At 37.3% G+C, this 12,831-nt stretch overlaps 3 pseudogenes; 1 reads left to right on the plus strand and 2 right to left on the minus strand.

Moving 5' to 3' along the window:
• Nucleotides 1–878, minus strand: LOC130684682 (olfactory receptor 8H1-like; annotated as a pseudogene).
• An 8,011-nt stretch (nucleotides 879–8,889) lies between these two features.
• On the minus strand, nucleotides 8,890–9,837 carry LOC130684683 (olfactory receptor 8H1-like; annotated as a pseudogene).
• Nucleotides 9,838–9,869: 32 nt separating this feature from the next.
• LOC130684760 (olfactory receptor 1102-like) lies at nucleotides 9,870–12,615 on the plus strand (annotated as a pseudogene).
• The last annotated feature ends 216 nt before the right edge of the window (nucleotides 12,616–12,831 follow it).

Raw genomic sequence — 12,831 nt, forward strand, 5'->3', positions numbered from 1 at the left:
CTAAGACTGTAAATGAGTGGATTCAGCATGGGGATCATGATTGTGTAAAACACAGAAGCTACTTGATCCTTTCCCAAAGAGTAGGACTTACTTGGTTTTAAATAAGTGAACATCAGAGTACCGTAAAAGATGGTGACTCCCAGGAGATGGGAGGCACAAGTAGAGAAGGCTTTCTGCTTCCCTGAAGTGGAAGTAATTTTCAGGATGGTAGACAGAATGGACACATAGGATGCAGATATTGTGATCAGAGACCCCAGTAGAGTGGAACCAGCACCAATGAATATCATCATTTGGACGTCATACGTGTCAGTGCAAGACAGGGCTAAAACTGGGGATACGTCACAGAAAAAGTGATGGATTACATTGGAGTCGCAGAAATGCAAGCTGCTCACGAAAAGCACATTGACAATGGAATCCATAAATCCAATGGAGTAGGACCCCAAGATGAGGGAACAGCAGAGCCTTGTGGACATAACGACAGGGTAGTGGAGGGGGTTGCAGATGGCTATGTAGCGATCATAGGCCATTGAGGAGAGTAGAAAACATTCAGTGGCACTCAGGAAGACAAAAAAGTACATCTGGGTGAAGCAGCTCCTATAGGATATACACTTGGTGGAAGCCAGTAAGTTCTCCAAAGTTTTAGGTGTGATGACGGTTGAGTAAATGAGGTCGAGAAAGGACAGGTGACTGAGGAAGAAATACATGGGGGTGTGAAGCTGGACGTCCAGGCAGATCACCAGCACCATGCCTGCGTTCCCCAGCACTGTGATCAGGTACATCAGCAGGAACAGCAGAAAGAGGACCAGCTGGACCTCCGGGGAATCCGTCAGCCCCAGAAGGATGAAGTCTGTCACCTGTGTGGTATTCCTTCTGCCCATAGTGGTCAGCTGGTTTGAACTCATAAGCAGCAGTGACTTCAGAAAGTCTTGCATTTGTGTGAACAACATGGCATATTTACTTTGGTGTCGTGTGTTAGGAAGTGATGATAATGAGAAGTGTAGAGAATATAACTGAAAAAAAATGTTAGTTTGATCGCCATATATAGGAATGGGAATAAACTGACATTTAGATACGACATAATAATAGCTAACTATGGCATAGTTAGAATATACCTGACACTGTTGTAAAAGTGTCTGTTTAGTGATGTATTTAGTCCACATGAGAATATTATGTCGAAGGTGCCACCATTAGCCACATTGTTAGGATGAGAAAAAGAGTCCAGTTTAAGCAACTAATCCAGAGTCAGAACTATTAAATTTTGGCCATGGTTCTGCCAAGATAGACTGACTCCAGAGAGCATTTTCATAATACTGTATTCTTGTTTACATTTAATTTCAGAAAACGTGAGAAACTACGCTATAGATAAAATGAACAATTACAGAAAAACAATATTAGGGCATTATTTACCATCACTTTGTTTCCACTGTACATGACAAAGAAATTTCAAGCTAGGCGACTTTACTAGAGTGTGTTAAAACTATGGACCACATATTAATATTAATTTCAAAGAAGAAGATGATTTCCTATTTGACCATTCAAAATCAAATTTATTACAAATACTGTATTTCTAATATATGCACATTACTTGTAGACCCTGTTTCCATCAACTTGCTATTTCTCATTTACAAATCCTGGAGTTACTCCAGATAAGGTCTAAATGATATGGATATGCATAGTCTTATAATGTCCCTCTTTTATTTGACCTTAACTAAAGTCTTGAGAATAATACTTACTGTGAGCCAGAGTTAGTAGGAAAAAAAATCCTTATTCCAATAATGTCAGTCTAGAAATTTGTCAATCTCACATGTTACTCATGAATCAAACTGGAAAACCATTTGAGTCAAAAATTTCCATAGTTTAACATTTGTTTTCCTTGAGAAAAGTTCTGCTTAAATGTTAGTGCATTCATTTACCCTTTTATTTTTGTTGAATAATGCATTATTCACTTTTTACCCTTTTTTTCTGAGGTAAAGGAAATAAGAAATCAACTTAGAACTTTTATTCATGTCCTGGTCAAATGGAAAATTTGATCCAAAAGAAGCTCAGGGAGCTCCTGAGATCATAAGGAGAGCCGAGTGGCTTTGCCTCTCATGCTGGTAATTCCAGGGTCCCTCATGTTTTGGGGGTACACACAACATTCGGTCTTCTGTGGGGACCAATTCCTAAGGAGGATTGCTTGGTCTGTTTTGTATGGCATGTTTCCAAGGACACAGGTTCAAGGACTAATTGCAGCTCTGTGAGGTTTCCAGGAACTGGTTGCCTTTCCCTTAGAGGACACACAGTGGAGGGAGGACCTGGTGGCTTCGTCCTCCTTTGTGAGGCCCTAATATTTTGACTGGGAAGGTGAAGAAGCTATTTCTGGAAAAATATCTCTTTACGTTGCAACTGAAACCATTGAGAATGAAATGATAGATTTTTCATAAGGGAACATTTTACATGAAAAGAGTGATACTGTCATAGGAGCAAATATGTTCATTAGGATAAAATAATATAACAAAACTAAAGGAACAAAATGAAAACAAATCAAAACTTGCAATATTTTGATGAATTTCTCCCTATTATTATCTTGTGTTGATACAATGCTTTTTCTGGACATACAGATTTGCATAATTATTGTTACATTGTGTGTTCAGTATCCAATCCTCATTTCATGATTAAAAAGACCTTTCTGTTCTCCTTTTATATTTCATAAAATAAAACAAAACAAAATAAAATAAAATAAAACAAAATGCAAGCACATTAAAAGTGTAAGACAAGTTGCACAGGTATTTTATATATTTTACGAATATCTTCACTCTTCTCTGATGAGGTATAAGCATGCAGAATGCCTCTGGAGTCATATATTTATACTGAAGAGCTTCACAGATGAGCTTGAATTGCAGAAAGCTCATTCCTCCTGTTTTTAGCCATCTACCTCTGTGTTAAGTAGGGAAATTACACTTCGGCTTTATAAGTCATTGGGGACTCCTGGTTCCACAACACCAGGTCCTGTTTTCTGAGTGTGCTCTCATCTCCTGGTGTCTGCTTCTCCTCAGTCATTACCCCAGATACGTTAGCAGGTTTTGTGTCAAAGTATAAAGCCATCTCATTCCTTGGATGTGCAGCACACATGCTTCTCCTTGTTGCCTGTGGTACCACACGGTGCTTCCTCTTGGTGGCAGTGAGATATGATCGCCCTGTAGCTGTCTGCACTGCTCTCCTGTATTCAGCGAGCATGTCACTCAGTCGGTGTGTTCCCTATCATTGCTTCCTATGTTGGTGGCATCCTGCATGCTCTGTACACACACTGGCCACATTTAGCCTCTCCTTATGATCATCTAATAAAATCAGACATGTCTTCTGTGACATCCCTCCTCTCCTCACTCTTTCTTGCTCAGACACTCACACAAACCAGCTACTACTCTTTTACTTTGTGGGCGCCACTGAGACAGTCACTATGCTGATTGTGCTGATCTCCTGTGGCTTCATTCTGTTGGCCATCCTGAAGATTCGTTCCATTGATGGGAGGAGAAAAGTCTATTCTACGCGTGGCTCTCACCGAACGGGGGTGTCAATTTATCATGGAACGATCCTTATGATGTATGTGAGACCAAGTTCTGGCTATGCTTTGGACCATGAAGTGATAGTGTCAGTGTTTTGCACCGTTCTGATTTTCATGCTGTATACCGTCATTTACAGTTCAGGAACGAAGATGTAAAAAAGGCAATGATAAGAGTGTGTCAGAAAAAATGGTTCATCAACTAATTCTAATTTTCATGCTAAATATAAAATTGGAACAATTTAATATTAATGTATGTTGTCTCTACAACAAGAAGTTATGATAATAATGTTTTTAGTTTGATGGTCTCTTCCTCTTGGACATTTTTAAGTAAAGACCATGACTACAGGCTGTAATGCTGAGTCAGCATCCAGCGTATGGGGCTGTTTCTCCCAGAGCCGTGGCCCATGGGTCCAGGATCAAGGGGTAGGAATGGTGGTGGCACCCCTCACTGTTACTCCTAGGGACCCACTCAAAACTATGCTTCCTGTATCCACAACCTTATATTCTCAGGAAAAAAGAGTAAAAGAGGCAATGAAAACTATGTTAAAGAAAAATCATTTCATAAGAAAGGCATAATCTTCACACTGAGATCAACAAGAAAGTTGGATGTCATTTCATTTTTCAGTGTCCAGATCAAGAAAAGTAAATGCCTTTATTTTAATTAATAGTTTTTACATATATCATACAGTATTTCCAATTAAATCATTAATCAGTCCCTCAATGCAGCATTTTACAAAACATAGATAAAATGTATAATATTAATACTCTGAATATGTTTATGCTGAGCCATATTCAATATTCATAGATGCACATATACTGCTGACAGTCTGTATAACTTGGATTTCACTTTTTCTATTGGAAAACGCAAATGTTTGATACCAGAATTTATATGAAAATTTTCTTTTGAAAAGAGAAAAATTTATTTCAGATACAATAACAGTTTATGTCGTAGATCAAATTTTACGTTATAAAAAAATCAAGAGTTCCAAGCCACAGAACCTTTAAAGTACTTTGTGTGTACAATTACTGGGGAAGAAATTTCTGTTAGAAAGAATAATCTTCCTCAAAAGTGTTTCTAAATATACATCTCTTACAAAGCTGAAAGGTTTCTCAGTGTTCCTGGCTCACTTTAGCCTTCTAACATTCAAATCAGGGTTTCAAACTGATGAGGCAAGGGTGGTCTGAATACTCCTGCAGCTACTGAAATAATTTCAATTATTCTTTAAAAGACATCAGTAAGAGAAAAGTAGGGAAGTGTTAGTCCTACAAGAAAAAACACAGCTGAACATGCACAAAGTGCGAGATGAATCTTCTTCAACAATGCAGGAGGCAAAAGAAAAAAATATCTGAGAGAAAATAGTTGAACATCATGCTGATATCCTAGGTCCAAGGATCACCGTGTGAAAAGCAGCCATTCACAAACCCAAGTGAGCTCAACTCTGCAACTTATAACCAAGGATGCTTTATTGTTTTTGAGTTCTTCTACTCATAGGATAGCCTGTACCCTGACTATTACAGATTTTCTCTCCAGAGCAGTACCATCATCTGATATGTTGTTTTCCCAATTACAAAGTTATTCTTTCTATAAATAGCACTGTTCCTATATTTTTGAAAAAATTTAGCTGGTACTGCCAAGATCACACTGTCCTCTAGCAGCAGCTCTGGAGAATATCGGCCAGCAAATATATACCTTTCAACAGTCTCTCGTGTTCTTCTAGATCCTTTCTTTAATATGATTATAGATTCTGTTTTTTCAGCTGTGATAATAGTAGAATTCTTGATGATGAGAAATGTGAACTCCACTGCTGGATTGACTAGTCACAAATGTGAGGCTGTTCTTTACCTGGTGGAGGGGCCGTGAGCCAGTTACTGAATCTCTCTGTGCCCTGGCTTCATCACCTGGAAAATTCATCCTTCAGATACATTTATTGAGGCACTGTACTAGGTGCTGGGGATACAATACTGAGCAAAGTGAGAATCCTGTGTTCACAGAGCTCACATGATGGGGAGCAGGGGCAAAGAAGAAACAAAGACACAAGCTAAATATTCAAAATGTTAGGTAGAATTACCTGTACAGGGAAACAAACGTGGAATGTGGATGGAACATGTACAATTTAAAATAAGGTGGTAAGGAATGTTCTCAGAAGAAAATAAGAAAAGACAGCATGCAGTTGTCTACAAAAGGAAGGCATAGAATGAAGAGGAGTGAATGGAAAACATCTCAGGCAGTATCAGGACTAACATGTACAGGAAGTGTTTGGAGGCCAAGTGGTGAAGCAAAATGAAGTTGACAGAATAGTGAGAAATGAGTTATTAGGGCTCAGGAGTGGCGGTGAGATCACTTTGGACCAGGGGGCTCTTGTCAAGGTTTGGCTTTTACTCTGAGTGTGATGGGAAGACTTGTAGGATGTGTGAAGAGCAACAGGCCCCATCACACTGCGTGGCACTGCCACTCCGGCTCTTAGACTGAGATCAGAGTCGGAGGGACAAGGTCACACAGAGAGACAAGTTAAGAAACTGCAGCGTCAATTCTAAGACTGAGATGACAGGTCCAGGGCCACGGTAGCAGCAGAGAAAGAGTTGAAAAGTAGTCAGACTCCAGACAGATACTGTGTTTAACATAACATGCCTATTGGCTGGATATTAGGCATGTGTGATAGGAGAAATCCAGGATCATTCTTCAGTCTATCTGAACAAGGAGAAAGATCTCTTTCCATAAAGTGAGATTAATGTGTGGGTATTGCTAGTTCTCCATGAACATTATATTCTGAAGATAAACTATGTTTATGATATATCTAAAGCCCTTTGTATATTGCCTGGCACTTGGAAAGCACCCTACAAAATATGGCATTACCGTATGTATCAATTGTTTGGAAGCAAACACGGCTGTTCATATTTTAGCCATGCTCTAGTCTAGTCTTAATTTGTTTTCATGTCTATATGAAAGAGCATTTTGACTTTGCACCATAATCAAGAAGTATATATCCTAAATTATATCACACTACATCTTACATGAAATATTACACTCACTAATACAATGGGGAAATTACAGGCCAAAAGCAAGTCGTCAATATCTTTGAAATTGTCCCTAGATTATATAACATATATGTAATAACAATACATACTTTCTAAATTATAGTATGAGGTATATTGGTTAATTTTAATGTAATTATAACTTATTTAATTTTATTTGCATTGTCTTACTATACTTAAAATTTGATTGAAATTAATTACCATTTACCCATTTACTTTTAATCATAGAATGTGTTGACCATCTTTTCCAATACGAACCAACAGAATATATTTCCTAATCATACAAACAGACATAAATGAAAGCACACTGAAAATGCAGTTTATAAACATGACCTAAAAAATGAAAAGAGCCTGAAAATACTTAAAATGACACCATGTGTATATAGGAAGATATGTGCCAAAAAGCCACATTATTAGACAATAAATATTGATCAGATACAAATCTTAAACTTCAGACAAAATGAATAGTAGTAGCTATACATTTAGAGTCTACACAATGTGGATTCCAAAGGGAAAATAAGTTATAATATTTTAAATGTCATTGACATGATCAAGGAAATTTTAAAACATACGAACTGGAAGAATATAGTTCATTTTTCAATGATCTGAGTGTTGACAGTTTTGATATTTTACTTTATTTTTAACATTTAAAAAGTATTTAAAGAATAGTCAGATACAGTTTCACAATGAAAACCATATAACATTTTAAAAGTGAAAATTTATTCCATTGGTGCTTGAAGAAATATATGTGTTAACAAAAGATGAAACAAACAACCAAACAAAACCCACAGACTTAGAAAATGGAAAAATACGGTTTCAACAAATTTAAGAAGCAAAGAAAATTAAAACTACAATTCCAGATTATGTAGAGGAAAATTTTAAGAGAAATTTTAGCACTATACCTGACTAAAGTTTACAGGTGGCCACAACATCTGAGTTCATTGTTAAGTCTTAGTTTTACAACTTGTGTCTATTAAAATTTTTAAAACAAATGAGTCAAGCACATTTTTCAAGTATTTATTTTGTAATGGCCATAACAAACCCTTAGAAATCAGGACAAAGGCATTGATTTTTAAACATACACAGAAATCCAATAAAAGCAGTTTACTGAAGCCTGTAGACACAACAGAAAAATAAGGTTGTAAAATCTTCAGCCTGTAACCACCAAAGAGGTGTTTCCGCTTAAGAGACTTTTAAGTTGATGAATTGGCAGCATTTCAGGTCCAAGCATGGCAAGATGGATCCTGATATTTCCACTGTAACAAGAACATGTTCATTTCAGTTTTCAACAACAAAATTATCAAAAGTTAAGCTTGTAAATGTATGCAAAAAGCTGCAAAAAGGTACATAGGAAATGAAAGAAATATTCCTCATATTTGTAAGACATGCACATACACACATCATTATAGATCTAGAAGAACACATACTAAACCACTAGTAACTGTGAAGGCATGTCTAATTCTTGACTGTTTCAGTATTTTCCAAATCTCTCCAATGCAAACATATACCATTCTAAATCCAAAATTATGAAGTGCTACATTTTCCTTAGCTGTTGTGCATTTGCCAGTCAAATTAATCTTGGCCATGTCCCAATGTCAAAAGGAATTTACAAAAAGCAAGTGAATATTCTTTAAGAAAAATTCCTGTGCATTAAAAATTTTGCAGAAATGTGTCTGCTAAACATTGTGGCCAGTATTTATCAGTATCACCTTAAATACCTAACTCCATTATCTGATGTTATCTTTAAAATAACACGGTGAACCTGGAATTACTATTTATTTTGTGCAGTTAATAAAACATAGGCTTAAATTTCAGGAATTATTAGAGGTTATACAGCTAAAAAGGTAGCAGGTCTGGAATCTAAATCCTGGAACTTTTGGATACACAGCAAGTGCTTGTCATGTCATAACTGTACTATTTCTTCTCTATATAATAATTAAAACCATTTCTGAAACTGTTATTATTGTTCCAAAAATAAAGCACTTTTCCTTAATAAAATCTCTGAAGTTAGACTATGTGTGAGATGTTGTATGATATGGTTTAAAAGATGACAATTGTATTTACTTACTTTGAGCATGAGTTGCCCTTAAAAACACATGTACTTAGACGATATTTTTAGCACACACTTAATGGATACCAATTACAACGTAGATTTGTACAGATGTATTCCCAGAACCGTCCAAGGTCATATTTGGTAAAGTAGAGGATAATTCAACAGAAAACAAACAAATTAACGGATTCAATCATTTCTGGATAGAGAACAAGTACATACACCAATGAGAAGAAAAAAATATCTTAAAAGTTTAACGTCATTGTTACTTGAACTGCCTAGGGTCCTCTCTCTTCTGTATGATTCTAATGAGAGCATTTTTCACTTCTTTGTTCCTAAGACTATAAATGAGTGGGTTCAGCATGGGGATCATGATTGTGTAAAACACAGAAGCTACTTGATCCTTCCCCAAAGAGTAGGACTTACTTGGTTTTAAATAAGTGAACATCAGAGTACCGTAAAAGATGGTGACTCCCAGGAGATGGGAGGCACAAGTAGAGAAAGCTTTTTGCTTCCCTGAAGTGGAAGTAATTTTCAGGATGGTAGACAGAATGGACACATAGGATGCAGATATTGTGATCAGAGACACCATGAGAGTGGAACCAGCAAAAACAAATATCATGATTTCAACCCCATGTGTGTCAGTGCAAGACAGGGCTAAAATCGGGGATGCGCCACAGAAAAAGTGATGGATTACATTGGAGTCGCAGAAATGCAAACTGCTCATGAAAAGCACATTGACAATGGAATCCATAAATCCAATGAAGTAGGACCCCAAGATGAGGGAGCAGCAGAGCCTTGTGGACATAACAACGGGGTAGTGGAGGGGATTGCAGATGGGTACGTAGTGATCATAGGCCATTGAAGAGAGAAGAATACATTCTGTGGCAACAAAGAAGACAAAAAGGTACATCTGGGTGAAGCAGCTCATGTAGGAAATATACTTGGTGGAAGCCAGTTAGTTCTCTAAAGTCTTAGGTGTGGTGACGGTTGAGTAAATAAGGTCGAGAAATGTCAGGTGACTGAGGAAGAAATACATGGGGGTGTGAAGCTGGACGTCCAGGCGGATCACCAGCACCATGCCTGCGTTCCCCAGCACTGTGATCAGGTACATCAGCAGGAACAGCAGAAAGAGGACCAATTGGACCTCCGGGGAATCCGTCAGCCCCAGAAGGATGAAGTCTGTCACCTGCGTGGTATTCCTTCTGCCCATAGTGGTCAGCTGGTTTGAACTCATTAGCAGCAATGACTTCAGAAAGGCTTGCGTCGGTGTGAACAACATGGCATATTTACTTTAGTGTCATATGTTAAGAAGTGATGATAATGAGAAGTGTAGAGAATATAACTGAAAAAAATGTTAGTTTCACAGCCATATATAGGAATAGGTATAAACCGATATTTAGATATGACATATTAATAGCTAACTATGGCATAGTATGAATGAGCCCGACACTGTTGTAAATGTGTGTGTATAGTAATGTATTTGGTGCACATGAGAGTATTATATGGAAGGTGCCACCATTAGCCACATTGTGTGGATGAGAAAAAGTGTCCAGTTTAAGCAACTAATCCAGAGTCAGAGCTGTTAAATGCTGGCCATGGTTCTACCAAGATAGACCGACTCCAGAAAGCATGTTCATAATACTGTATTCTTGTTTACATTTAATTTAGCAAATGTGAGAAAATATGCTATAAATATAATGAACAATGATAGAAAAAGAATTTTAGGGCATTATTCAACATCACTTTGTTTCCACTATACATGACAAAGAAATTTCAAGCTAGGCGACATTAGTAGAGTGTGTTAAAACTATGGGCCACATATTAATATTAATTTCAAAGAATAAGATGTTTTCCTATCTTGACCATTCAAAATCAAATTTATTACAAATATTATATTTCTAATATATGCACATTACTTGTAGATCCTGTTTCCACCAACTCTGTTTTCTCATTTACAAATCCTGGTGTTACTCCAGATAAGGTCTAAATTATATGGATATGCATAGTCTTCATATAATGTCCCCATTTTATTTTATCTTTACTAAAATCTTGAGAAGAATACTTACTGTGAGCCAGAGTTGGTAGGAAAAAAAATCCTTATTCCATTAATGTCAGTCTAGAAATTTGTCAACCTCACATGTTACTCATGAATTAAACTTGAAAACCATTTGAATCCAAACTTTCTATACTTTGTTTTCCTTGAGAAAAGTGCTGCTTAAATATTAGTGCACTCATTTTGCCTTTTATTTGTGTTGAATAATACATTATTCACTTTTTACCCTTTATTCTGAAGTAAAAACAAATCAACTTAGTACTTTTATTCAGGTCCTGGTCAAATGGAAAATTTGATCCAAAAGAACCTCAGGGAGCTCCTGCAATCATAAGGAGAGCAGAGTGGCCTTACCTCTCACACTGGTAATTCTAAAGCCCCTCATGTTTTGGGGGTACATGTAATATTCCGTCTTCTGTGGGGACCAATTCTCAAGGAGGATTGCTTGGTCTGTTTTGCTTGACATGTTTCCAAGGACACAGGTTCAAGGACTAATTGCAGCTCTGTGAGGTTTCCAGGAACTGGTTGCCTTTCCCTGAGAGGCCACAAGTGGAGGGAGGGCTTGGTGGCTCGGTCCTCCTTTGTGAGGCCCTAATATTTAGACTGGAAAGGTGAAGAAGCTATTTCTGGAAAAATATCTCCTTGCTTTGCAACTGAAACCACTGGGAATGAAATGATACATTTTTCATAACGAAACATTTCATATGAAAAGAGTGATTCTGTCATAGGAGTAAATATGTTCATTAGAATAAAATAATATAACAAAGCTAAAGGAACAAAATGAAAACAAATCATAACTTGCAGTATTTTGATGAATTTCTCCCTATTATTATCTTGTGTTGATACAATGCTTTTCCTGGACTTACAGATTTGCATAATTATTGTTACACTGTGTATTCAGTATACAATCCTCATTTCATGATTAAAAGGTCCTTCTGCTTTCCTTTTATATTCCATTGAATAAAATAAAATAAAATGCAAGCATATTAAAATTGTAAGACAAGTTGCACAGACATTTTGTATATTTTGTGAATATCTTCACTCTTCTCTCATGAGCTATAAGCATGCAGAGTGCCTCTGGAGTCATATATTTCTACTGAAGGGCTTCACAGATAAGCTTGAATTGTGGAAAGCTTGTTCCTCCTGTTTTTAGCCATCTACCTCTGTGTTATGCAGGGAAATTTGGCTTTGGCTTTATAAGTCATTGGGGACTCCTGGTTCCACAACACCAGGTCCTGTTTTCTGAGTGTGCTCTCATCTCCTGGTGTCTGCTTCTCCTCAGTCATTACCCCAGATAAGTTAGTAGATTTTGTGTCAAAGTATAAAGCCATCTCATTCCTTGGATGTGCAGCACACATGCTTCTCCTTGTTGCCTGTGGTACCACACGGTGCTTCCTCTTGGTGGCAGTGAGATATGATCGCCCTGTAGCTGTCTGCACTGCTCTCCTGTGTTCAGCGAGCATGTCACCCAGTCGGTGTGTTCCATATCATTGCTTCTTATGTTGGTAGCATCTTGCATGCTCTGTACACACACTGGCAACATTTAGCCTCTCCTTCTGTGCATCTAATAATATTAGACATGTCTTCTGTGACATCCCTCCTCTCCTCGCTCTTTCTTGCTCAGACAGTCACACAAACCAGCTTCTACTCTTCCACTCTGTGGGTGCCATTGAGATGGTTACTATCCTGATTGTGCTGATCTCCTATGGCTTCATTCTGTTGGCCATCCTGAAGATTCATTCCACTGATGGGAGGAGAAAAGTCTATTCTACGTGTGGCTCTCACTTAATGGGGGTGTCAATTTATCACGGAACGATTCTCCTGATGTATGTGAGACCAAGTTCTGGCTATTCTTTGGACTATAACGTGGTAGTGTTTTGCACCGGTCTGATTTTCAAGCTGTATATCGTCATTTACAGTTCAGGAACAAAGATGTAAAAGACGCAATGATAAGAGTGTATCAGAACAAATGGTTTATCAACTAATTCTAATTTTCATGCTAAATATTAAATTGGAATAATTTAAGAATAATGTATGTTGTCTCTACAACAAGAAGTTTTGATGAAAATATTGTTAGTTTGTTAGTGTCTTATTCTTGGACATTTTTTAGTAAAGATCATGAATACAGGCTGTAATATTTTGTGTCAGCATCCA

Source organism: Manis pentadactyla, chromosome 9, assembly GCF_030020395.1.
Source record: "Manis pentadactyla isolate mManPen7 chromosome 9, mManPen7.hap1, whole genome shotgun sequence".
In the NCBI taxonomy this organism is placed as follows: Eukaryota; Metazoa; Chordata; class Mammalia; order Pholidota; family Manidae; genus Manis; species Manis pentadactyla.